The sequence below is a fragment of the Mauremys reevesii genome, linkage group 4 (assembly GCF_016161935.1).
Source record: "Mauremys reevesii isolate NIE-2019 linkage group 4, ASM1616193v1, whole genome shotgun sequence".
Lineage (NCBI taxonomy): Eukaryota > Metazoa > Chordata > Testudines > Geoemydidae > Mauremys > Mauremys reevesii.
The window spans coordinates 112,690,323-112,717,045 of record NC_052626.1 but is presented as its reverse complement, the minus strand read 5'-3'; the positions used below and the strand labels follow the sequence as shown (position 1 = coordinate 112,717,045).

At 44.2% G+C, this 26,723-nt stretch overlaps 1 protein-coding gene across 6 annotated transcripts in view; it reads left to right on the top strand.

Moving 5' to 3' along the window:
* Positions 1-26,723, top strand: part of LOC120404491 — a 183,976-nt gene that overhangs the window by 81,226 nt on the left and 76,027 nt on the right. For all 6 annotated transcript variants that reach the window (XM_039537179.1, XM_039537175.1, XM_039537173.1 and 3 more), the window contains one exon: positions 9,675-9,972. The gene's annotated coding sequence lies outside the window, so the exon portion shown is untranslated. The remainder of the gene's footprint in view (positions 1-9,674; positions 9,973-26,723) is intronic.

Below are 26,723 nucleotides of genomic sequence, written 5' to 3'. Positions count from 1 at the left end.
CACCGGTTCCCTGCAGCTCTGTGTTCTTTGGTTTCCCTGTGGAAATAAGTGAAGTTGCCTTCTCTTAGCTTTACATACCACAGGGATCCTTTGGGGAAAGGTGGTTTTTTTTTTTGGTTGGTTGGTGTTTTTTTGTTGTTTTTTGAGAAGGGCAGAACTTTCCTTTTTACCTCTAAGTGTTGAGGTGCTCAGCTAGTCCTGATAGCTTTACCTAGCACTTTCCAGACTAAACAAGTCACACGATAGACAGCCTTAATTTGCCTCCCCCTGAGTAACTTGCAGACAGGTCAGATGGCTGGGTCAGACCAATGGTCCGTCTAGCCCTGTACTGTGTGTCTGACAGTGGCCGGTGCAGGATGCTTCAGAAGGAGTGAAAAGAACAGGGCAGTTATCCAGTGATCCACCCACTATCATCCAGCTTCTAGTAGCACTCGGAAAACTGACAGTTTATTTCTACCTGTGTCTCTGATCTTTTAACCAATTACTGATCTGTGAAAAGACCTTCTCTCGTATCCCATGATTCCTTACTTTGCTTAAGAGCCTGTGGTGAGGGACTTTGTCAAAGGCTTTCTGAAAGTCCAAGTACACTATATCCAGTGGATCACCCTTGTCCACATGTTTGTTGACACCCTCAGAGAATTTTAACAGATTGGTGGAGCATGATTTCCCTTTACAAAAGCCATGTGTTCATCTATGTGTCTGAAAATTCTGTTCTTTTCTTACAATGGGAGTTGGGTAGTAGGTCTTTGGGGAGCAGTGACCAGCTGACAGTGATCCCAGTGATCTCTACTGTGAATAACAACCCAACGACTCACTTGAGCTATTGCTCCTCAGAGCTTGGTGTCATAGTCCCAAACCTCATTGCTCTTCAGCCTCTTGCTTTAATTCAGTTATTGAATAATTGATGTCATGTGAGTCGGTGGATGGTGTTTCTTCAAGCACTTATTACCCTGTGACTGCCTTCAGGAAGGAAAAAGAAACATCTTTTCCATTAGCAGTTTAGCTACTTGTAATTGAATTGGGATGCTTGGTGTTTGTGCACACTACTTATGAAAATCAGAGAACTTTCCATTGGGAAATTTTTTTTAATGGTCCATTGGCAGTCAGTAGCAAGAATCTTGTCATGGAGCTTTTGGAACTGTTCTCTGCTCAAGAGGCACAGCTGCCTGCCTCCCGAGAGCTGCAGTTATAAGCAGAATTCATTGCAGTCATCCAGCCCATAGCAGGAATTCAGGTACAGTGAGCAGCACAGATGCTTGCCAAGAGATAGGGGCCGTTTTCATTCTGTATGAGGAGGAGTTTAGGGGGCTGGTGTACTGATCTTAAGTCTAAAGGCCAGAATTCAAATCCTGTTTTAGGCCACATAGGAAGATGGATTTTTGTGTTTTGTTTTGTCTAGTCTGTGATCAGAATACATTCTGCAAAACAAAGGGTGGGGAATATCTGACCTAGCAAACCTGAGTTTCTGGTTCATATTAATTTTGAATGGCCTGTGATGAGAGGTAGGGACATTGGGGCTTTGGATTTGTTAGTACTGGATTACATGTTGCTGCTTACTAAAAGGGCAAGCTAGTTCTATTGCATGTTGTTCTTGTGATTGGCAGAGCACTCGGACTTAGTGCATGGGTGCTTCTGACATAGTCTAAGCCTAAAGCAAATAAGTATTTAGCCATTGTTTTTCTTTCTCTTTAATACTCCTCAGTAGCCTCTTTCTCCCCCTCTACCCCCAATTTCGTGATTAAACTCATACACTTGGCTTCAGTGGGCTTCCATGGTAAATTACTGTTTTATTTCTGTTTATGTGAGGTGGTTTTGCTAGTTCTCTATTTTACTCCTAGTTTCTTACGTGTGTGAACCTCTCACAGATATAAACATCTCTAAAGTGGTCAATGTAATCTGTCCTCTTTTGTTAATCTGTTAATGTTTTAAATGCCACATCAGGGAACTTCATAGTTGTCTCCTCTCCCCCAGTGATTAAAGATAGTACCGGCCCCATGCTACCCACTCTCCCAGGCAATAATAGCTTTCCTGGGGCACAGAGTCTAGGCCTGCACACAGTGCTTCAGAGGAGGGTTAACAGCCTCAGGCAGTAAGAGTACAGATCTGTTTTTGTGTTGTGTTCTGTAATCTATTTCTACTCCCGCAGACCTAGCAACAGAGATGTTTTATTAAGACAGCCAAAGGGCCGTTTGCCTTGAGGAGCTGGGAAATTTCCAGGGCTGACAGTTCTCTAGAATATGGAAAAAGAACCATCTGCTAGCAGGGTGAGAGGGGATCCTGTGATCTGTAAAGCCTGCTTCAATGTCCCTGTTGCACTCCCCCTCTCAAGGTGTTGTGAAAAGAAGGGGCACCTTCTCCTTCACCTCTCACGACCTCTGACTTCACGGTGCATTTACAAATGCACAAACTGGTACTTGCCAACAGATATAAAGTGCTAACACAGCAGTGGCGAGATCCTTATGAAGTTTGTGGGAGGTGGGGAGACAGCAGCATATGATATGAATAAACCTTGCATGCAGCCTCAGAGGTGATGTTTAATTAAGAAATGCACCAAATGCCAAATACATGTTTTTAATATTTTAAAAACTAAGTGTTTGCTGCTGGCAAATGGTGCTGAATTTACTGCCTTAGGCCTTGCCTACACAAAGGCTGAAAGCTGATGCAAGTTACGCGAGTGAAGTTACATAAGCTGCATAACTTGATTCATTGTAACTTGCACTGACTTAAAGCAGTGTCTACACCGCTGTATTGATGGGAGATGCTGTCCCATCGACATAGCTCCCGTCTCTCATTGAGGTGGATTAATTAAGTTGACGGGTGAGTGCTCACCCATTGACTTACCATGTTTTCATCAGACTCGCTACATGTTGTCTTTATATCCTGAACAGATGCGGCACAGGTAGCCTGAGTACAAATTGCCTTAACCCCTGACCCTGTCTGCCACATTAATGTACCTGCTCTCTGATATTAGGGGTGAGAGGGAGAGTTCCATCTTCAGAAATTCAATCCTACTTAGGGTACCAATTTGTGATATGGGGCTGAGATGCTTACTCATTTCACAAAGGTCACCTCAGCTGCCATCAGATGGTAGTGACTTTCAGCTCCTTGGATGTTAAACCATCAATCTTCAAGTCTTTTTAGTTCCACCCATCTGAGCCATGCAGTACCTTTGCATATTTGTTTAAAAGATATGTTCAGTATTGTGATATAATCACATGCCTCAAAACTTCAATATATTCTGTTCAGCAGAATCTAAAAGTTCACGTTAAGCCCTTTTACTTCTCTGGGAAAGTGAGGTGTAGTCAGTCTTCATATTTTTCAGAAACAATTAAATTACCAGATCTGCCCTAGCTGAGGATTGCTAACAGCTTTAGCTGCCAGTGCTTTAAAATGCTGGCCGATACCAGGCATTAATTGTAAGGTACTCTTGGCCAAGGTTTTTTTAAGTTTAAAAAAAAAATAACGTAGAGTTTAGGTTTGTGCGTTGTGCTTAACAGAATTTTCTGCTTGGCAAATACGCTACTGACATTTTGTCAGTTAAAAAATAAATTAGGTCAGTACTATATCTGTCCTTCAGTTCCTCTGCCAGATTTTGTCATTTTACAACCACATTTTCCTATATTTTTAGACAGTCATGTCTCTCCTTTTGCTCTCTTAAAGAGCCACACAAAAAACAAGGGAAATTGATTTATTCTTTTTAATTCATTTAACTGTTTCCTCTGCATAGTCCAAAAGGGCTTCATTTGCACAAAATATACCCCCCAAAAATAATTTTTTTCTGATCTTTCAATTCTACCAATTTTAGGATTTATAGCAGGCCAAAAATTGTTGAAACAGTAGTTTTAAGTTGATGCCCCTTTTTAAGAATTCTGAAGATTCTCATATGCTGATGCTATATATTTCAGAGCTATACTAAGATTGCAGAATGTTGGACGCTCATTTCTCAGCGCAATTCAAATCTTGGATTTAACACTTCAGGTTTCCCTTAAATTTTCTGTTACTTGATATGATTAGTTGGGGTTTAAAACGAAGAGAATTAACCAGAATCAGCATATTGGTAGCCAGAATAGTAATATAAAGGCAATGGAAATCCAAGGTATTGCCAGGAGAAAAAAAAAAAAAAGAAATATTATGTCTTCAGTAGAGGCAGCCAAATGTGAAAAATATCATACTCATTTTCTAGTCCAAAAAGTATACTTTGCGTATGTGGGATCCGTTCTTGGCATACATCGCTGATTATTAATCCCTTTAAGGTCTTGTTTGAAGAATGAGGATGGCTTTTAGGGGAAAAGTTCATTTAAAATATATACTTTCGTAGGAATATAATTTCCAGACTGGATCAGAGCAGTGGTCCATGTAGTCCAGTGCCCTGTTGCTGACTGTGGGCAAAACCACATGCCACAAAAGATGGTGTGTAAATCCAGCAGTAAGTCCCTGTGGACTGATCTGCACCCCTCATTGATCTTTCTGATCTCTGGTAAGCAGAGTGGCTTAAACTCTGAAGCACAAAGTTTAATAGCCCTCCCAAAACATCTGTTGTCATTAATTATAACTCTAAATTCTTGATATCCATCTAAAAATCTCATCCTTTTTTTTAACCTTACTAAATTCTTGGCCTCCATAATATCCCATGGCAACAAGTTTGACACTTTTTCACACTAGGTGTGATTAAGCTATTTCCTCTTACCAGTTTTTGAATTTCTCATTGACTGTTAGCCAATTTCTTGTATTCTGAGATCAGGGAAACTGATGCTCCCAATCTGCTTTGTCTGTACCACTAATTATTTTATATACTTGTATCATGTCCCCTCTTATAGGCCTCCTTTCTAAAGGTAAATAGACCCACTGGTTGTAAAGGGGGCTCAAGATTCTGGTGACATTAATATATTTTTGCTTTCTGTAGTGAAAGTCCTCTCTCGAGTATAGAAGATGGCATGTTTTGGGTACATACTACATTTTTTTTCTGTTGGGCTCTTCTTCCCAGCTGCTGGATGTCCCCTACATAATCACAAGAGACCAGAGTATCTGAGGCCTGGTCTACAGTAGTGGGGGAAGGGGAGAATCGATCTAAGTTATGCAACTTCATGTAGCTGAAGTTGATGAACTTAGATCTACTTACCGTGGTGTCTTCACTGTGTTAAGTTGATGGCTGATGCTCCCGTTGACTCCGCCTGTGCCTCTCCCCCTAGTGGAGTACCAGAGTCGACAGGAGAGCGCTCGGGGGTCAGTTTATTGCATCTAATCGAGCCCTGTTGGAGCGATTGCTGCAGGAGTTGGGTATCTTGGGAATGCCTGTACCACCCTCTTTAGTGTGTAACTGTCCCCTTTAGTAGCCTGATCCACAGAAGATGAGTCTGTTACAGCGCTCAACCAGAGAGCCTGGCTCTTTAATGCAAGCTGTGTAGATTCATGCTTTTAGTTCTGGAGGGCCCAATTTTAATCACAGGTGTTAACCAGATGATGGCTGTCACATCATTTAGTGATTCGTTCTAGTTGAGCAGCCTAAGTGGCTGAAGCCAGGTATATCTAATTGTGTGTTCAATTATGGAGGCAAAAAGCAGGTGGACTGTGTAGGAAAAGGCATTACAGTGGAAGTTTCTATGTTACTAGATGCTGCTCTGTGCAAATGTCATGAGTTGGGATTTTATGGAAAGTAATATGACCCATTTGGTGTGGACTGAAGAGCGTGGAGAAGTAGATCTAGGGGAGGAATGCATTCTGGGATGTGTGTGGTGTTTTTGGCAGAGACTTTGCCAATTTACTTGTCTCTCATTATTCCCCTGTGTTAGATGAGATGAAATAGTTGGGTGTGTCTGAGCTGGCAGACAAAAGGCCAGTGTAGGTTATGTCTCGATGCTTACAAATTTGCAATTGGCACTGAAGCTGTGAAGCAGTTATGTCTAATTCACTTTGTTTGTTTATATAATAGACACCTAAAACGCTTGGTGGATGTTCTAGTAAATCAGTCCCCAGTCTTACTTTGTATTTGTCTGACGTGTTTGCATTCCTCTGGCACGTGGTCTAGTACCTAATGAAGAATGGACAATATTATAGCTGGCTTAAGTTTGCAATTAGAGAAATTTTGATTTACTTCTCATCCTGTCTTAAGCAAGAAGAATCTGACTTCTAAAGGCCATATATTTACAGTTCGTTCCCACTCAAATACAATATGCATTTTTCATTCCGAAAAAGGGTGTGCATGGGGAGAGGGGAATTCTTTTTGGTTTCACTGTTTTTTTGGGGTTTTTTTTCCAGACATCAGAGGAAAAAAATTAGTCTCTTGAGTGTTTCCCCAAAACTTGTTGTGTTCTGCTTTTTCCAGTCTGATTATTATATTTTAATGGGGTCAAGTAGAAATCATTTTCTATAATGAGGCTACATATCTGAAACTCCAGGCAAAAAACAAAACAATGTTTTTTTGGGTATTTGTTTATTCTCTACAAGGTCTAAAAATAGAAGCTGCAGCAGAATTGTTGGAGTCTCAACAAGAAACTAGCAGTTCTACTTCAAGAGTCTAGCTTTCATTTAAAGCCATCTCTTTCCCTGTGCCACACTACCTCAGCTAAGATCAGCAGAGGCACTCACGCTGGAGCCTCCATGATATAAACAAGAGGAGGCTGCTACTGGGTGTTCTCTGCATGAACCTCATCGTTTTTTAATTGTATTTTTCTTCCCTCCTTCTTCCACAATCCTCGTTTTGAGATGGCCTGAATCTGATGATCTTCAAGCGCACATGGCAAAGTTCCTCCTCCTCCTCTCTCCCCTGTGCAATGGAGAACGGGCGTGAATTATAAGCATGGGAAATGTTTGAGAGGGAGGCAGATTTGAAATTTGTTTCCTGGTAGCTTATTGGTTGTAGGTTCTCACCTACTGTTATGATTGCCATCTTACAGAAAAAGATTATTGTTGTGATTAAAATTTTCCAAAGTGCTTTCTGTGTTCACTGTGGGTGAGGGTAGACAGGTATAAAAAACATAAAGGACTACTCACAAATAAATACAACCAACTCTGAGGAGGAATGTATAAACTGTTCTAGACTCTTTGTTTATTTTGGTCATTGCATCTTGGGCTCTAGCTGTGGTTGGAGAGACATGAAAGGGGGAGGTATCACAAAGAGACTTGTGAATGTTGGGGTTTTAAATGCTTTGAAGTGTGTTCACAAGTACTTGTGAATGAGATCAAAAGTGGAGTCACGCCATTAATACAGCCTTTTCATACTGAAAGTGGACTTTAAATTCCCTCCTAGACAGAATCGTAAATTTTCCCCTTGAGGTGGCTTGTCCATTTCATGTAGAAACTTCACACCCTGTGACAAACTGGCAGTTTTATGCCTGCAAAAACAGCCTTTTCTTTTTCTGAATTATTTGAGGTAAGAACTACAAAAGTGTAAATTTTCTAGGAACTATTAAAGTTATTCCCCTTTCCAAGCCCCCTCCTACTGCTGCTATCTCTGTCACCGCTGAGAGTATTTTTTTTCCTAATGGAAGAAATGTCTTGAGCTGCCCTGAGAAACAATTTGCTGCAGTAGCCGTTTTACAAAATCCAAGTCAAGTGAAGGTACTGCATTCTACTGCGCAGGACTCCATGGTTTAATTCAATGTACTCTTCCTCTTCTCCCCCTCTCCCTCCAAAAATCACTTTCAAAGCCTAGTTAGTGATTGGAAAATACTTCAGAGATTCTCAGCTGGAAAGTTCTAAGCAGCCTTCAAAGTTGAGTGCACTATGCATATCACAGGTTGCAATCTAACAGCTTTCATAACTTTTTTTTTATGTCCTGAGGGAATATTGCAGGATGAAGGACTAACAGTTTCCTGTAATGTTTGGATGACAGACAATCCCTGTGTACCATTGGGCTTCATTGTGTTTATCTGTCAGCAAATGGCCAGGATTATTCCATCTAAAATATAGCTGGTAGCAGCTGCTTGTGCTGGGAAATCAGTTCAGTTTTTCCATTAGCACTGTTCACTCGTCAACAGTGTGGGATAATGAATTAGAGCCGCAAAGGGCTTTAGAGGGTCTTGTGTTCTCCTGTAGGAAAGCTGAGGGTGACGTTGTATAGTACGTGCCTATGGTCTCCATGGGCCTACGGTCTCCATGGGTTAACGTGCTTTGAGACTCCAGATGAAACCACTTGACCTTGTAAATCAGTCAACTAAGTTAGAAAATGGGGTAAAACACAGGACCCCAGTGAAAACGAGATGTTGTGTTTGAACTGAGCTTCTCTGCATAAGTAAATTACAGACAAATGATATCATGTGGCTGTAGGCCCATTGACTGCATTTTAGTTCACTGAGAATGTCTGGTCAGATCACAAACTTCATCCTAATCCTAAACAAAATGCAATTCAACAAGCCAATCTCTCCATTACTATAAAGCAGTATTGGGCATTTTTTTCTATGCAGCAGCACTGAAATCAGGACATGACTGGCATCTCAAACCAGAAGGGAGAATAGCAAAATTTGAAAACTGAGAGGCTCAAAAATGACCACAGAATATGTTATGAATAAAACGAAACCAAACTGAGCAAAATGAGGTCATGACTGTTTTAAATTGTTTGTTTGTGTTTGTTGCCCCTAAGATCTAAACGTATGATCAATTGTGTGCCCCTTGCTTTGTGAAATTTCTGGCTGAGCGACTACATCACTGCCCACTGGCTTTAACAGCTGTTTGGATGCACAAACATATCTAGGTCCTGTGCATCCACAAAGAAGCAAAATATGGAAATGGAAAAGACCTAGTGAGGCATGTAATCCATTCCCCTTGGTCAGTTCAGGATTCTCCCTTTGGTATTTTTTTCCGTTACTTAGTCCAGCCCACGCTCTTCAATAACCTGAGCCATGCAGCTCCCTACGTTTCCTTTGGGAGACTACACCACAGTGTCTCAGATAATGCGGCTTAGGAAATGTTCATGACAACTCAGACTTAATCCTCATTTGCTCATTTTCAGCACCACTGTTTTTACCGTCCCTTGTACCACCGTAAATGCTTCCTTTCCTCTTTGGTGGGTTACACCCTTGAAATGTTGTACAAGGTAGTCATGATGCCTGGGCGACAAAGCTATGATGCCGAGTGCCACAGCTTTGCTAACCTAACCTTCCAGTGTAGACGTAGCTAGGTCACAGTGGCGTTTTTTTGGTCAATCTAGCTACCATCACTACTTCTGTACTGCAATAAAACAGCTGTGGCTGGCCCTTGACAGCTGACTTGGGCTGCTGGGCTATAAAATTTCAGTGTGGACGTTCGGGCTCAGGCTAGAGCCTGCGCGCGCTCTCGGACACCGCAAGACGGGGAGGATCCCAGAGCTTGGGCTCTCGCCCGAATGTGTACACTGCAATTTTACAGCTCCATGAGCCTGAGTCACCTAGCTAACACAAGCTAGCTGCGAGTGTTTAATTGCAATGTAGATAGACCTCTGGGGGGGTGGAGTTACTACCAGGATAGAAGAACTCCTTCTGTTGCTGTAGTAACTTCCCCGTAGCATTCGCACTACAGGATTACATCCATTGTAACCCTATAGTACAGCCAAGCCCTGAGTGTATTTACTTGGGTGTTCACATAAACAGAATGTTGAACACTTTTTTTTTGTTTGCAAATAGATCCTGATTTTGTGACAAAAATATATGCGTGGTACAAGAAACAGAAAGCTGATGGACCTCTTCTTGTTTTCTTTGCAGTGAGTCTGGGAGAGGGAAGAGAGTCTGTATAGTGACAGCTTCTGAGGCTGCATTTCTTGCCTGCAGTGAACGCTTGTGTGGAGGCACACCGGAGAGAGATGACGCTGCATTGATTTGGGAGTGTGTGAGTGAGACGGAGAGTGAGCAGAGCTTGGATAGTCTGGAGGTTTCAGCTAAGGACAGAAAATTCTAAGAGTCATGAAGGTGAACATTTTGGAACTGGAAATATTTTCGGCCAGATGGGGAGAGGGCAGCTTAGCCTGAACTGATGTAGCACGGAGCCTAATATCCAGCTCAGGTAAGACAAACTTAAGCCAAGTTGGCATTGCATTTCTGTGCCATCTTTTTCTAAATTTTAAAATCGAGTGTGAAACTGGTGCTTCTGAAAGAACTAAACAAATTAGCTGAAGTCACTTGTAGTGCATGATTCTTCTCAGATATCTGAACATCTTGGTCTTTTCCTATAAAATCCCTTGCTATTCTGGTTTGGGGCCTTGCAAAGCCCTGCTAGGTGTGCCAGCTGTGTTGCCTTGTGATGTGGATAAATGGGTACTGAATGAGACCACTATGCTAACTTTTACCTGTAACCCTAGACAGGATTTAAACTATCTCCAGAAACCACTAACTGCCTACACCACTTAAATTACATTATTAGTGACATTATTGGAACAGGTGCTTTAATGAGCTACATATAGATAGATAGTGTGTGTGTGTGTGTGTGTGTGTGCGCGTGCGCGAAAAGATATTTTCATAGTCTGGGTGAGAGTTTCAAAAGTGCCTGAGAACACTTAGGAGCGCAAGTGTCAAGGAAAGTCAATTGGACTTGTGCTCCTTAGCCCTGTAAGTGCTTTTTGAAATTCTTGTGCCTTTCTCATTGTGTTTGTGTGGTGATGGTGGTGGTCAGCGACATTTGCATGAAAACAGGATCTTCTGTTTGTTAGGAGTTCATCCCTCTAGATACTACTTCCTTCCCTTAATTGATAACCATCCTTAAGAGAGTATTTGAAACCAGAATCTTCCTCTTTTTTGCTCCCCTGTAACTTAACAATTGCCAGAATTTGATTAAAACAGGTTTCTCAGGTGTGGCATGCTGTTGTGGTGTGGATGATATATGGGGCTGAAGCACCCACACACTCAATCAATATTATAGCTCCACACCCAGTTGTGGTGGATGGGGTTGCGGGGGCTGCTGGGGCATGTGACCCAAAAGTCCTGGTGCCATGCGGGATGTTGAAGTTTCAGCTCCAACCAAAACTTTAATGTCCAGATGTGGAAACATTTTAAAAATAGGGGTTGAGACTTTTAGATTTACCTAGGGGACTTAACCACAATAAGGGCAGGTCTACACCACCGCTTAAGTCAATATAATTTTTGTTGCTCAGGGATGTGAAAAAGACCCTCCTTGAGTGATGCAAGTTAGAGACCTAAGCGCTGTCCATACCGGCACTATGTTGGCGGGAGATGCTTTTCCACCAACATAGCTTCTGCCTCTCACGGAGGTGGAATAACTGTGCCGATGGGAGCGCGACCTCCTGTCGGCATACAGCTTCTTCACCAGACATATTACAGAGGCGCAGTTGCAACTGTGAAGCCGCGCTGATGTCGTACTTCTTGTGTAGACTTACACTGAGAGTTCTGTGATTAAATTCCCTCGTTGGCTTTTGAAAATCTTATCCAGGTTTTCTAATAAAAATACTGAGACAACCTTTACAATTAGAGCAGTGCTAGTGGGTAGGCCCATAACAAAACTGAAGAGAGAGTGTGTCTTACAAATCTGTGTAGAGGAAATGTTTCTGATGCTTGCTATAAAGCTAGTGGTCTCAGGAGAAGCAGAAGCTTGCCATGTAGTTGAATACTTTCATGTTTCTCACAGGCAGCCACAACCCGTATTTTCTGCTACTCAGTTCATAACCTTTCCCAGACTATGCAAGCAACACACCAGGTGGGGAGTGCCATTCTGGTGAGACATGGCTATATTCTTAGTATGAGGAATTGCCATCCTGGATCAGATCAGTGATGCACCTAGTGCACTGTCCTCTCCACCCCCTCAAATGCACTAGGAGATTGCCAAGGCTTTAATCTCATTCTGAAACACGGATAAGATCTCATTCTGAAACACGGATAAGATCTATTCTAGGCTATACACTAGAACAGTGATACTCAGACTGTGGCTTGCGAGCTGCAAGCAGCTCTTTAATGTCTCCTGTGGCTCTTTTCAGCACATATTAAAACACTATGATTTAATTATTAACCAATCAGGATGCTTTTATGTTGTTAACCAATTAAGTTGTCAACTTGCATTAAGTTATTTACTTATTTGCTGTGAGAATTTTATTTTTATATATACTGCATTAAATAGTTCCCGGAATATTGTTTAAATATGAATAGTACTACAGTAAACGAAACAATGAATTCACACTTCTGTGGCTCTTTTAGGCAATGTTGATCATTAATTTGACTCCTGAACAACTGAGGTCTGAGTATCACTGCACTGTAATGGAGTTGTAACTAGGTACCCAAACATGGTTGCATTTGGAGTCTTAACAGATTTTGAGTTTTGTCTCATTCATTCATTCATTCATATATATATAAGTGGTGAGATTGTCTGACTGACAAGTGTACTCTCTTTAAGGCAAGTTTACTACCAAACTGGTGTTCCTACAGGAGCTCTAGACCTGTAATGGAATAGCCTCAGATTAAGAAAATCCTTCAAACCAGTAATGGAACTATTATATATACACACAGTATATTTATATATATATACTGTGTGTATATATAATAGTTCCATTACTGGTTTGAAGGATTTTCTTAATCTGAGGCTATTCCATTACAGGTCTAGAGCTCCTGTAGGAACACCAGTTTGGTAGTAAACTTGCCTTAAAGAGAGTACACTTGTCAGTCAGAGAATCTCACCACTTTTATTGTTTGCTCTTGTTGTGAATTAATGTCTACGGTGACTTGAAGCACATGAAGGTCTGTTTTATGTACTTTGATAAAACCACATCTGGGCATTTTAGCCTCTATTAGCCCTTGTCAGGGTTCCCTCCCCACTCTGAACTTTGGGGTACAGATGTGGGGACCTGTGTGAAAGACCCCCTAAGCTTATTTTTACCAGCTTAGGTTAAAAACTTTTCCAAGGCACACATTTTTTCTTGTTCTTGGACGGTATCCCTGCCACTACCAAGTGAGTTAGACAGAGATTTAGGAAAAGGACCACTTGGAGTTCCTGTTTCCAAAAATATCCTCCCAAGCCCCTTTACCCCATTTCCTGTGGAGGCTGGAGCATAATATACCAACCAAAAAGGTAAACAAGATGTGCACAGACCAGACCTTTGGGTTTTTAGGACACTAAAAACCAATCAGGTTCTTAAAAGCAGAACTTTATTATAAAGAAAAAAAGTAAAAGAAGCACCTCTGTAAAATCAGACTGGAAGGTAATTTTACAGGGTAATAAGATTTAAAACACAGAGGATTTCCCTTTAGACAGAACTTTAAAGTTACAAAAAATAGTAATAAACCTTTCTCTTAGCATAGGGGAAATTTACAAGCTAAAACAAAAGATAAGCTAACACATTTTTTTGCTATTACTTAAAATTTTTGTAATTTTGGATGCTTATTTTAGGCAGGGTTTTAGGAGATGTTTTTTTTTTCTGCCCTGGTCCCTCTTTGTCCCTACGTGCCAACCAGGTTATTTAAGCTTTTTAACCCTTTACAGGTGGTAAAGAGATTTTATGCTATCCTTAGCTGTATGTTTATAACAGCCCTATGCTCAGTTAGCTAGTTTTTAATTGCTGTAGTTAGCATATTGTGCACTGTACTGTTGCTTTACATGTCTGTGTTTATTCCATGGCACGCAAATATGATAATCACTCAGTTATAGCTAATAGCAGCTTTACAAGTGAAAGGTATTGTTTTACTGGAGAAAGGGTAGCAATTGTGTGAGACAGCTGAAGAATACAGATCTGCCTTGTTCGCTATGGATCTCTTTCTTTTCTCCACAAAAATAAATGATCTATAAGACCTTCCATTATTATTAAATGGTATACTTTATTAAATGGTAGAGGCCAGCTTTATTAGGCATGTTCTTCAAAGGAAAATTGTAGGGATTAATTTATACTTTAGACAGTTAAACAGCTACAAATTACATGTTGGATTGTGTTTTTAAAATAGTTTCCAGAAATCCTTGTTCCAGTTTTAGTATCTCATGATGGTGGATGCTGTGTCTGAATAAATTAAATTTTTACTCTTGCTTCCTAGCAGGAGTTTCTCTGATCTAAACCAGGATGTCAATTAAAAGCCTGATTTGTCAAAGTTATTGTAAGAAGTTACTTCTTGATTTTTGGTTGATAAGGGTTTGTAACAGTATTTTTAATTTAATATTTTTAGTACTGTAAAGTCATGACTGTTTTCTTATATGCAACACAGATTCTTTAAGTGACTTGTTCTTTGTAAATAGATGTAGTAATTAAAATATCTTCTATAATGCTGTGTGTTTCAGCTTGCCTTTAAGGAATTACAAACATTTGATCAATTTCATTTGCGGTAATTGGTGAATATGGCTTTTCTACAGATTACCCTGAAATTGCCCATGGTGTCAGATTGTGTGTATAAACACTGTAAAATATTAAAATCGATATGTGCTAATAGGTCCAAAATCAAGTCTCATTCAAAGGTAGACTATAGTGTAATTAAGGCAATGCTATATCAGGTAATGCCTTCATTTATAACACCCCTCACCTGCCCAAGTATTTGGGACTTTGTACAAACAGTTAAAACATATCAGAGGGGTAGCCGTGTTAGTCTGGATCTGTAAAAGTGGCAAAGAGTTCTGTGGTACCTTATAGACTAACAAACGAATTGGAGCATGAGCTTTCGTGGGTGAATACATCTTGCATCTGACTAAGTGGGTATTCACCCACAAAAGCTCATGCTCCAATACGTTTGTTAGTCTATAAGGTGCCACAGAACTTAAACAGTTAAAACATAAGACATTTTTTAAAAAATCACAAAACAGGTAATCTGAAAACAAAATAAATAGTAAAAATTCAAACAAATGAGCATTATTTAATAAAAATAAAGGTTATGAGATTCCTGACAGCATTTAAACCAGAAAAGGTGTGTGGAATATACAGTATTGCTACATTTTCTTTTAAATGAAGTGGAAAGGGCTGAAATGAATGCTCCATAGGAAGTGAGTTTAAAAAAAAACCTAGTGGTAGTCACAGCAAAGGCTGGTCATCTGTTGACTTAAGGAGCAATGGTGGCCTATATCCAAATGTAGATACCCTGCCAGGATTAGACTCATTGTGGATTGTCAGGTTCCTTCCCACTGAAGGGATAGAATATAGCCATTTCTGCCCCCATTAAAAGTGAACAGGGTCAGTATAAAATCAGAGACCTTTCTTAGAAATCTACCGTAAGAGTGCAAGGAGAGTGTAATATGGTAATGGGTAAATGAGGTAGAAAACAGGACCCTCTCTCACAAAAGAAATAGTAAAGAAACAGAACAAGAAGTCCATGTTGCTTGTAGAAACGTAGTAGTCCCATCTTAATTCCAAGATATCGTCATCCAGCCTGTACAGCTTGAGTTGAGAGTCTAGTAGCCGCCCGCGCTTTCAGAGAGGGGAGATGTATGAAAGGATTATGGGAGTATGACTCAACATTCTTGTGAGCACAAGGAGAGTGAATCTAGTTACTCTCCCAATTATCAGTCACTTTAAAAAATTGTTTTAAAGTAATCAGCCTTGCATGGTGTAGAACTGTCAGAGGTGAAAAGCAGAGCTTGAGTAATTCATCTGATACAGATGCAGTCATCACGCCCTCTCCTATCCATTTTGCATTTCATTCTGAACCTACTGAAAGCAAGTAATTTCCCCATTTTTAACAGTTACAGTGAGTCGGGGAAAGGGAAAGATTTCTAAAAGAATCTAGAAGTTGTAGTACTCAAACCTGTAGAGGCTCCATTGACTGGATTTTATGGGAACACTGGTTTAGACAAAAGCACTGGAAGACAGAATGTAGAGAACAGTCCTGTCTTGGCTCCCAGAGGATGGGCAAATGATGATCTAATAGTATTTGTCCCACTCTTCCCACAACTCCCTTATTTCTAATTTCTATGATTCTGTAAATACTAAATGAGAATAGAAGTGAACCTAAGAGCAAAGTTTTCCTCTCCAATCCATGTGGCAGAGAGCTGCTGTACATTCTTGTTCTTTACACTGAAGTCCCACTAATGTCAATGGCAGTGCATGTACCACATGCAAGAAAAATCTGACTGTGTGCAGGAGAAGTCTGGCAGTGAGAAGCACGCAAGCAGCATTTTGAGCTAAATGTTAGGCTGTGTCTAAATCCTGCTGCTACTTCCTATACCACATTTCAGATTTGGCCCTTCCTCTTTATCCACCATGCTAATACTAATCCAGTTCTTTATCTTGCATTGTGATTGTTGAAACCTCTGCCTTTCCAGCCTTGAGTGCTGTAACCTTAGCCTCATTAGGTCCTTTTAAAACACTTCTAAGATCATCTTGTAAAACTGCCTTCAGTGACTCAAGGGTGTGAGTACCAGCCTCAGATTTCACCAACCAGTTATCAAGTGTAAACTCCTCAGGCACTACCAGCCTAAACATGGAGTCACAGACAGTCCCCTTGGGTATTCCGATCCATCTTGCCACCCAGGTGAGCCTACCTTTGTGATAGATGATCTGTTATACCAAGTATTTAGGTTACTTCTAGACCCGAAGAACAGCCACTTACCCCGGGTCAGTAGCACCTTAGATCTTGCATCAAAGACAACACTTGTAGCCAACCATATATTAAACTATATAAAATGTATTAAGTAGGAAAAGGAAATAAGAGTTATTTACAAAGTCAAGGCAGGTAAACATATATACAAATATGTTATCTTAAATTTCCAAAGTTGTTAAGAAGCTTCTGTAGTCAGCAAGCTTTACATGTCCTTTGGGGCTAACCCAGGCTGAGTACCTGGGGATCTCTTGCTTGTGCTTAAGGAGTCCAGGCATCATAGAGATAATCAGTTCCTTCTGTTTGGGATTTTTATCCCATGCCTGCCATTGTGCTCTGAGCTACAAACTCAGCTGATGGGAGGAATCCACTTGCATGAGTCCTCTTCATGGGGATGAGGGCAGAACAAACAACATCTTTTGTCCTCTTTAACATCCCAGAATAGTCTGTCTGTTGATGGACCTTTCCTGTTGGGCCAGCTGTAACACCTTCTGTTGGAGATCAGCACTTCACACTAGTTAATGTCTCTGTCCCATCTGGTGACTTACATAGTCACAGAGGCTCACAATACAACCTTACAATATGGTATACAGAGGGTTTAAGGCAGGGGTTCTCAAACTGAGGGTCGTGACCGCTCAGGGGGTCATGAGGTTATTACATGGGGGGTTGAGAGGTTATTACATGGGGGGTTGCGAGCTGTCAGCCTCCACCCCAAACCCTGCTTTGCCTCCAGCATTTATAATGGTGTTAAATACATTAAAAACACTTTTTTATATATAAGGGGGTCACACTCAGAGGCTTGGTATGTGAAAGGGGTCACCAGTACAAAAGTTTGAGAACCCCTGGTTTAAGGGCTTGTCTACACTGGCAATTAACAATGCTGCAACTTTCTCGCTCAAGGGTGTGAAAAAACACTCACCTGAGCGCAGCAAGTCACAGCGCTGTAAAGCACCAGTGTAAACAGAGCCCCAGCACTGGGAGCCACGCCCCTTGTTGAGGTGGGTTGTTTGGTTTTTTTTAGAGCACTGGGAGAGCTCTCTCCCAGCACTGCGCCGCGATCACACCAGGGACGTTAAAGCGCTGCCACAGCAGCACTTTTAGCACTGCCAGTGTAGGCTAGCCCTGAGTGAGACTAATGCCTGCAGCAACTCACAAGCATTCAATAAAGTCTAAACACTAATCACATTCTTATAATTTGAATACCTATTTTAACGATATTAACACACAGGTGAGCCAGACTGATGCCAAGTATGTATTTGTCAGTGTCCAATTGAGACACGGGGGCTTTGGTATGAGCTTGGCACCTTGTCTGCCAGTGTCACACATCTTCTGGCCAATCTTTCTGACGCATCATCCACTTTGAGTCTCTCCGTTGCCTAACCTTATCCTTACCTTTAAGGCCATCCACAATTAAGCCCTGAATTATCCTATCAACTACCCCCTTTACTCCACCATGATCTCTTTTTACAATTTTTTCATACTGTTAGCCTATGCAAAGAAATTTCTTTCGATTTCTCATCCTTATTCCTCCACGTCCCTTGTTTGCTCTCCCACCTGGTGCATTTTATCTTAAACTAAGGTAGTATGTCCTTTGGCACAGAATTTCTTTCGCTGTTATGTCTGTACAGCACATAGCACAATGGTACTCCAATCTGATTCGGTCCCCAATAAATAGTTCCCATTTTCAGTTCACTTGTTGTCAAATCTGGGGGCAAAGAATGTGTAAACTGATGAAGGGCCATGGGGAAATAACTACACATTGCTGAAGCAGACAGATGTTGCTTATAGCTGTGGTTGCAAACAACTAGCAAGGTTGTCCCAAAGCAGCTGATGAAGAGAAAACAGAGTGAGAAACTCATAGTTATGTCCCCATAGGTGGATATACTAAGCTGTGATAAAAGCACCCTTCTAGCCCCCAACACCTGTTGTTGGAAGCCAAAGGACTCTCTCTCGGCTTCACAGATTTGACAGATGCTTGTACAGAAGGTATTTCTGGAACGAATAACCGAATCTCTGTGCAGCAGAAATAACTGTCAGAGTGTAACTGTGTCATGAACTTCCTATGTTCGAAACACCTGCCAATTAGCAGCTGAACTTGGCTGTGCCAGCTGCTATATCCCAGGCATTTTTATTAACTCCTGCATCTCCCTTTAATATAAATAAATCATCCTTTCAATGCTAGCTAGAACACTAACAGTAAAAGAGACCACTTCTTGCTCAACTTTCCTGCTTGTGGCTTGAGCCACATCTGCTTACCTTGCTGACAAAATCTCCCTCCCATTAACTCTGCAGAACCAACGCACTGATGGAAGAGTGAGCTGGGTTCTGCTTTGACTCACAACAACACTGCTAGCTACATGCTATTTGCAGAATCTGAGTCACTAGTGTACAGCGTATATAAGGCAGGATGATCCCAGTTCAGATGTTCAGATCTCAAGTAGAGTTTTCAGGGATGGCAAGTAGAAAAATCAGCTTGTGAGTTGTAAACTGATCACATTTGATCTGCATGTCAGTGAGAGCATACATAGGAAACAACATGGTAATGTTGTTCTTCGAGTGCTTGTTCATGTCAATTCCAATCAGGTGTGTGTGTGTGCCGCGTGCACAACAGCCAGAAGATTTTTCCTCTAGCAGTATCCGTAGGATTGGCTTTGGTGCCTCCTGGAGTCGCGCCTTCATGGTGCCCAATATAGGGCCCTGCCAACCCGACCCTCCACCTCTCAGTTCCTTCTTATCGCCGGCGATGGCTAGTTGGAACTTCCCTCACTCTTGCTTCTGCAAGCGCCTCTAGCAGTGTCCTACTGTCATTTGTATATAGTTAGAGTCATAGTAGTGTTAGTAGTTTCTCTAAGTTGCTGTTGCTTGGGTTTCTCCCCACCCCCATTTTCTTCCCCAACACTGGGGCATGCCTCAGTCGCCAGGATTCAAATCGTGTGAAGTCTGCAATAAATTGATGCCAGAGAGCGATCTGCACACTTCTTGTTTGAAGTGCTTTGGCAAGAGTCACAAAAAGGACAAGTGCTGCACTTGCAAAGGGTTTCAGCTGAGGACCCTTAAGGATCGCGAGCAGAGACTCAGAATTCTCCTCATGGAGGCAGCCCTCCACCCATAGTCCGATCCCGGGTCAGCGGAGCCCATGCCAAGTGCCTCCTCCGGCGCCAAGGAAGGAGGCTAAGGACTCCCGTCACTGACACGGCGCTGAGCATAAGACTTCTGGTAGGCACTGGTCTTCATCCCCAGTGCTCCAGAAGAAAAAAGGCACGAGTGAGGGCGCTCTCCCTCCTAAGCCTAAGCAGCCAGCGACAGGGAGGCCTCAGCCCATCCAGCATATGCTGGGCCAGGGGCTCATCAACTCCTGCCTTGCAAGGGGTCCAGTCAAGACTGGCCCACTACCGTTCTCCAGACCATCATGGCCGGGATATTCAACTCCCCTCCACTCCGGAGACTTTTGAGGTGGCACAGGACCTTATTCACCTGACGGCGCCGCCTTCTCCAAGGAGGGACGAGGCACTGGTGATAACCCGGCCACCTATCCCATCTGGGGCAAGCTGATGGTAATGTCGTGTCACTCCCCATCTCTGTGGCACCACTCCCTGGTGCCAGCTGCCCACGTGGGGGACCACACCAATCCCCAAAGGCCTGGCACCGCTCATTGCACCACCCAGTACTACTCCTCTGTGGTCTTCCTTTTCTGAGACCTTGGAGTCTGAGGAGGAATCCTATTGGTCAGATAGGTCCAACAGCAGATCTAGATCTCGGCGACACTGCCAGCCTCCTGCAGCGCCATGGCCACCTCAGTAACAACCACCAGCTCAGTGGCCCTTTTGGACTTCTTGGGCCTGTCATCAAGCCCAGAGTCAGCGCCAGCCATCGAGATCCAAGTTGGCGTCGGTCGTGTCTGCATCCTTCTCACCCGCACAGCAGCTGTCACCGGAGATGCCGATACCTCTGTCTGCCGTTCAGGCCTCTGTACCGGCGACCACTCCAGCACCGGCGCCTACCCCGGCGACTGCGGCACCAGCGTTACAGCAGCCCAACCAACAACATGACCCTCTTGTGGCCAAGGGCAGCGACCACGGCCATGTGCTGGTGCTCTTGTTGTCCTTCCCAGATGAGGCCGTTGCGGGCACTTCAACGGCCCTGGCCTTGGAGGATAGCAGGATCCTGCAACAGTTGTTGCGCAGAGTGGCCCAGAACCTGAGGATCCAGGCAGAGGATGCTGATTCCATGGAGAACATCCTCATCCCCTCAGGGCCCTCTCGCATGTCGCTGCCACTCATCAAAACTGTAATTGAGGCCACACAAACTTTGTGGCAGACGCCGGCCTCTTTGCCCCCTACACCGAAGAGAAATGAGAGAGACTTTCATCCCCTCAATGGGATATGAGCATCTCTATTCTCACCCTCCACCTGACTCTTTGGTGGTGGATGCTGCAAATCAAATGGATTGTCAGGGGTTTCAGGGATCCTCCTCCAAAAATTGGGAGGCGAAAAAGGTGAACTTGTTCGGGAGAAATGTCTACTCCACCAGTAGTCTGCAGCTCTGCATTTCAAACCAGCAGGCCATCATTAGTAGGTACTCCTTTAATACCTGTGGAGCGATGGCCAAGTTTGCCAAGCTATTACCACCAGACTCCCATGCCGAATTTAATGCCTTTATGGAGGAAGGCAAACTCATTTCTAGGGCCTCCTTGCAGGCGGCTCTTGATGGTGCCGACGCGGCTGTGTGAACCATGGCTACGGGGGTGGCCATGAGAAGGTCCTCTTGGCTCCAGGTCTCTGGGCTTCCTTATGAAGTCCAACAGACCATCCAAGACCTACCCTTTTAAGGGCAGGCCTGTTTCTCTGAAAAATCAGACAGACAGGAGACTGCACAGTTTAAAAGACTCAAGGAGCACCCTCAAGTCCCTGGGCGCACACACAGGCACTTCAGGCTGCAGCCTCCTCAGCGGTTTTACCAACAAAACCAACAGGACGATTCCCGAAGGAGGAATAGAGGCAGCAGAAAAAGGCTGCACCCATCCTCAAGCCAGGGCTCTGGCCAACCCAAGCCACCTTCAGGACCCAAACCGGCCTTTTGAAGATGTGGTCAAGGACGGCGCACCAGGACAAGAACTGGATCTACCCCGCCTTACCTTTTCGTCCCAACTGTCCCCTTTCTACCGTGCATGGTCCCGTATAACTTTGGACCGCTGGGTGCTGTGCATGGTAGAGGGGGGATACTCCATCCAATTCTGTGCCCTCCCGCCCTTCCACCCTCCTTCCCCATCCCTCTTCAGGGACCTTTCTCACAAGCATCTCCTTATACAGGAGGTGCACTCACTTCTTTCGCTAGGAGAAGGGCAAGGGCTTCTATTCCCAGTATTACCTAATACCGAAAGCCAACGGTGAGCTAAGGCCCATCCTAGACCTGTGAGAACTCAACAAGTTCGTGAAGAAGCTCAAGTTCCGCATGGTCTCCTTGGCCTACATCATCCTGTCAATGGATCCAGGAGACTGGTATGCTGCCCTTGACTTGAAGGATGCGTACTTCCACATAGCAATAACTCTGTCCCACAGGCAATACCTCAGGTTTGTAGTGAACAGCACCCACTACCAGTTCACAGTCCTTCCATTCGGCCTGTCCACGGCACCTCAAAGTGTTCACCAAGTGCATGGTAGTGGTAGCCGTGTTCTTGCGCAAGCGGCAGGTACAGGCAGTGGTGAGCTGGAGCTGGTTTGCACCGGTTCGCAAGCCCCGGTTGTTAAATTTAGAAGCCAGTGTAGAACAGGTTATTAAAGGGGCCGGTGGGTGGGCAAACTCCGGTCCGCGGGCCACGTCCAGCCCGTGGGACCATCCCATCCGGCCCGCCTGAGCTCCCAGCTAGGGAGGCTCCCCCGGCCTTCCCCACTCCCCTCCCCCCCTCGCAGAGCCCCAGCTCTGGGGACGGGGAACAGGGCAGTTGGGTAGGCGTGGGAGTTCTGGGGGTCTTTTGGGGTGGTGGTGGATGGGGTTGGGGCAATCAGGGGACAGGGAGCGGGGCGAGCTGGGTAGGGGGTGGGCTCTGGCGGCTATTTAAAGGTCCGAGGCAGTAGAAGCAGGGGAGCCCCAGACCCTTTAAATAACCCCCGGAGCCCAGTGGTAGCAGGGGGCTCCAGCAGCTATTTAAAGGGCCTGGGGCTCCAGCTGTCTCTGCCACCCCAGTCCTTTAAATAGCTGCGGGAGCCCCGCTGCTTCCCCAGGACTCCCACGGCTATTTACAGGGCCGCGGCGGTAGAAGCAGGGGAGCTCGGGGCCCTTTAAATAGTCCCCGGAGCACTGGGCTGCTGCTGCTACCCCAGTGGGGTGGGGGGGGCACTTACCTTACAGAGTGGTCTGGGGCTGGCTCTGACTCACTCAGCCACGTCCCTTCTGCCCTAGGCCCTGCCCCTTCCAGGGGCCAGAGCTGGCCCCAGCGTACGGGTAAGTCACTGGACTTACTTTCACCCCTGGTCTCGGGAGGGGGTGGTGAGGGGACAAGGAGCAGGTGGGGGTTGGGTTGCGGGTTCTGAGGGGGGCAGTCTGGGACAGGATGTGGGTTGGGTTGGGGTCGGATGGGGGCAGGGGGAGAGACAGGCACATGGGGCTTGTACTCACCGTGCGGTTCCCTACCGGGTCTGTGGCAGCGGGCGTGTGTGCGTGTCTTCACTCTCTCTGGGTGAAGGACCTGCCACCAAAATGCCGCCGAAAACCCAGAGCGAGTGACGACCCCCCCGCGGCACCGAAGTGCTGCTGAGGACCCGGTAGGGAACCGGTTATTAGGATTTTGGGAGCTCATCACTAGATACAGGTATTCCCATACCTCGACGACTGGCTCATCAAGGGCCACTTCAGATCTCAAGTGGAGGCACAAGTCGACTGCATAAGAATGATGTTCGATGAACTGGGCCTCTTTCTGAACGAGGAAAAATCAACACTGTCCCTGGTTCAGAGGATAGAGTTCATAGGGGCAGTACAGGACTCGACACAAGCCAGGGCATACCTCCTGGAAGCCAGGTTTTGGTCCCTCAGCGACATCATACGAGTTCTCAGGCAGTTTACCACCACCACAGGAAGGAATTGTCTGAAACTTCTAGGACACATGGCCAGTTGTACCTATGTGGTGCAACACGCCAGGCTCGGACTCTGGCATCTCCAATCGTGGCTAGCCTTGGTGTATCAGTCACCTCGGGACAGTTTGGACTGGGTTGTGACTCTAACTTGCCCGGTACTCGACACCCTCCAGTGGTGGCTTAACCCACAGGTGCTATGTGCGGGAGTCCCCTTCACCAGCCCTCAGGCATCTCTTTCCCTAGTGATTGATGCGTCAGCTTTGGGCTGGGAAGCACATTTGGGAGACCTCAGGACACAAGGCCTCTAGTCTCAGGTAGAACTCACTCTCCACATGAATGTCAGAGAGCTGAGAGTGGTACGCCTGGCATGCCAGACTTTCTGAGCCCACTTAACAGGGAGATGTGTATCAGTTGTGACAGACACCACCATGGAGATGTTTTATATCAACAAACAGAGGGGTGCATGCTCCTCTCCCCTGTGCCAGGAAGCCCTCAAGCTGTGGGACTTCTGTGTAGAGCATTCGATACATCTGCAGGCATCATACCTCCCTGGAGTACAGAACAAGTTGGCGGACCATCTCAGCAGGTAGTTCCATGGCCACAAGTGGTCCCTTCGCCCGGACATTGCGAACTCATTCTTCCATCACTGGGGCTTTCCCCAGATAGACCTGTTCGCCATGCAATGCAACAGGAAGTGCCAGCAGTTTTGCTCCTTCCTGAATCACAGTCTGGGTTCCATCACGGACGCATTCCTCCTCCCATGGGGGAGATCATCTCCTTTACGGATTTCCGCCCATTCCGCTGGTTCACAAGGAACTCCTCAAGATTTGGAGGGAACGAGTTTCGATAATATTGATAGCTCCAGCCTGGCCCCGCCAGCACAGGTACACATTGCTCTTGGAAATGTGCGTGGAAGCTCCAGTCAACTTGCCACTCTTCCCGGACTTACTGACTCAGTACCACGGCCCCCTCCAACACCCGAACCTCGAGCCACTGCACCTCACAGCATGGAAGCTCCATGGCTGAACCCAATGGAGCTCTTTTGCTCGGACCAGGTTGGACAAGTCTTCCTTGGCAGTAGGAAACCTTCCACCAGGACTACCTACCTGGCCAAGTGGAAGAGATTTTTCAATCTGATCGGCAAAGCACCATTCGTCCTTGACACTCATCTCTGTGCCTCTTATATTAGACGAACTCCATCTCAAGCAGCAGGGGCTGTCCATGTTGTCAAGGGTTCACTTGGCCGCCATCTCTGCCTTCCACCCAGGCGCAGAGGGCTGCTCGGTCTTTGCTAACCCTATGGTCAGCCATTTCCTGAAAGGTCTCGACAGGCTATACCCTCAAGTCAGGCAGCCGGTCCCGGCCTGGAACCTCAATCTGGTCTTTCCAAATTGATGGGGTCGCCCTTTGAACCACTGGCGACTTGTTCCCTGCTTTACTTGTCGTACCAGGTGGCATTTCTGGTAGCGCTATCCTCAGCCAGGAGGGATTCTGAGCTCAAGGCCCTAACATCAGAGCCCCCTTACACCGTGTTCTATAAGGACAAGGTTCAGTTCTGGCCACATCCTGCTGTCCTCCCGACGGTTTTCTTGCTTCACCAGATAGGAGAGAACTAGATCAGATTCCCTCAGGAGCCTCGGTTTTCTTGTTAAACATATTTTTAGTGATCCAATTGTACATAAATGAAAAATAACCAGAAAAGGGCAATTTCATCTTTGGGGAAAATAAACTGAAAAGGAAGGTACATGGAACACAGATTCTGTTTAAGCAATCATTGTTACCTAGATGCATACATGTAGTTTGCAATAAAAACCATACAAGGGGGAATTCTCTTAAAATATAAAATACTGACAGTTATTTTGGGATCATAATAGCAAGTTTTGATCTGTACGCTAACAAAAGAACACTTTTAGGCCCTGCCTAATCTATGTTCTTATGTGAAATTGCCATGGATATTCTTTTAGGGCAACAGAGTTGTGGGCAACATTATTTGAAATCCCAGCTCAGCTGAATTAGCAGCCTGGAAATTTTCCAGGTCATCTAGGAAAGACGTTTGCAGAAGTGTGAAGAGTTCAGGCTACATATTGATTGCTGGATAGTGTTCAGTGTAGATAAGCAGTAACATGCTTTCTTTTCCAGCCTTTATTGATCTTCTGCTGGGGTCAGTTACAGCTTAATCCTTTAATTCCTTAACTCTTGATTTTTGGGAGCTTGAAGTTTGGCCACTATAATCCTATTAGGTCCTTTTTTTATCTCCCCCCTCAATTCATTAGAAATTTTAAAAAGAAACAAGTGCATAACTTGGTTATTTCCCAACCAAAAGTCATTTGCACAGCTTTACCTGCTATTAATTATGGCAATCTTTCTGCCATTAGCTCAGATGCATTCTCTGCTTTCACTGAGCACATTCATAGCTGCTTTGGGACCTACAATACATTGCAGTCTTTATAAATAAGGAAATTCCCACCCCTGGGGAAAAGTAAGAAAATGAGAGAGGAGATCTGGGAACCAACCTTTGAGGTAAGCAAAAATATTGGGTCTTAAAATTCACATAGGCATTTGTTTGCTTTTTAATTTCTAGACTTTTTCAGAGGTGGAGTGCAAACTGAATGGTGCTATTTAGTGTGCAGAGTTTACGAACTCTTCACATCACCAACAGAACTTGCAAGCTATTTGAACAAGCCAGTGAACACTTACCTAGGTGGAGGCACAGAACCACTTTCCACTGCACATGTTCAGTATTCAATTATTAAATGACTACTTAAATCAAATCCAAAGCCAATTAAAAAAAGTAGCGACTTACCAAAAAAAAAAAAGTGAGGCTAGATTTTTTTATTTTTTTTTTAATTTTTTTTTTACAATGGAAAAAGTGTAATTTTTTTTCTGTCATTACTCAGACTAGGGAAGGAATTTTTTCTCAGTTTCCAAGTAAAAATTAAACATCCAAATGAAATATGGAAAGTTTGTCTCAAAAGTGAATATTTTGACCATTAAACATGTCAGTTTTGTGTGTTTATATCTCAAACTGTTTTGCAGCCTGATATTGCTCAGGATCGAGCAATGACAATAGTCCACAATAGGAATGCTAGAATAAAGCACAGAAGCACTTTCCATCTACGAAGTGCTTCAGTTATTAACCATCTAAGCCTCACAGCACTCTTACACGGTAGGCAAGTAGTATTGTTCCCATTGTACATGGGGAAACTGAGGTGAAGAGATTAAGTAACCCACTCAAGGC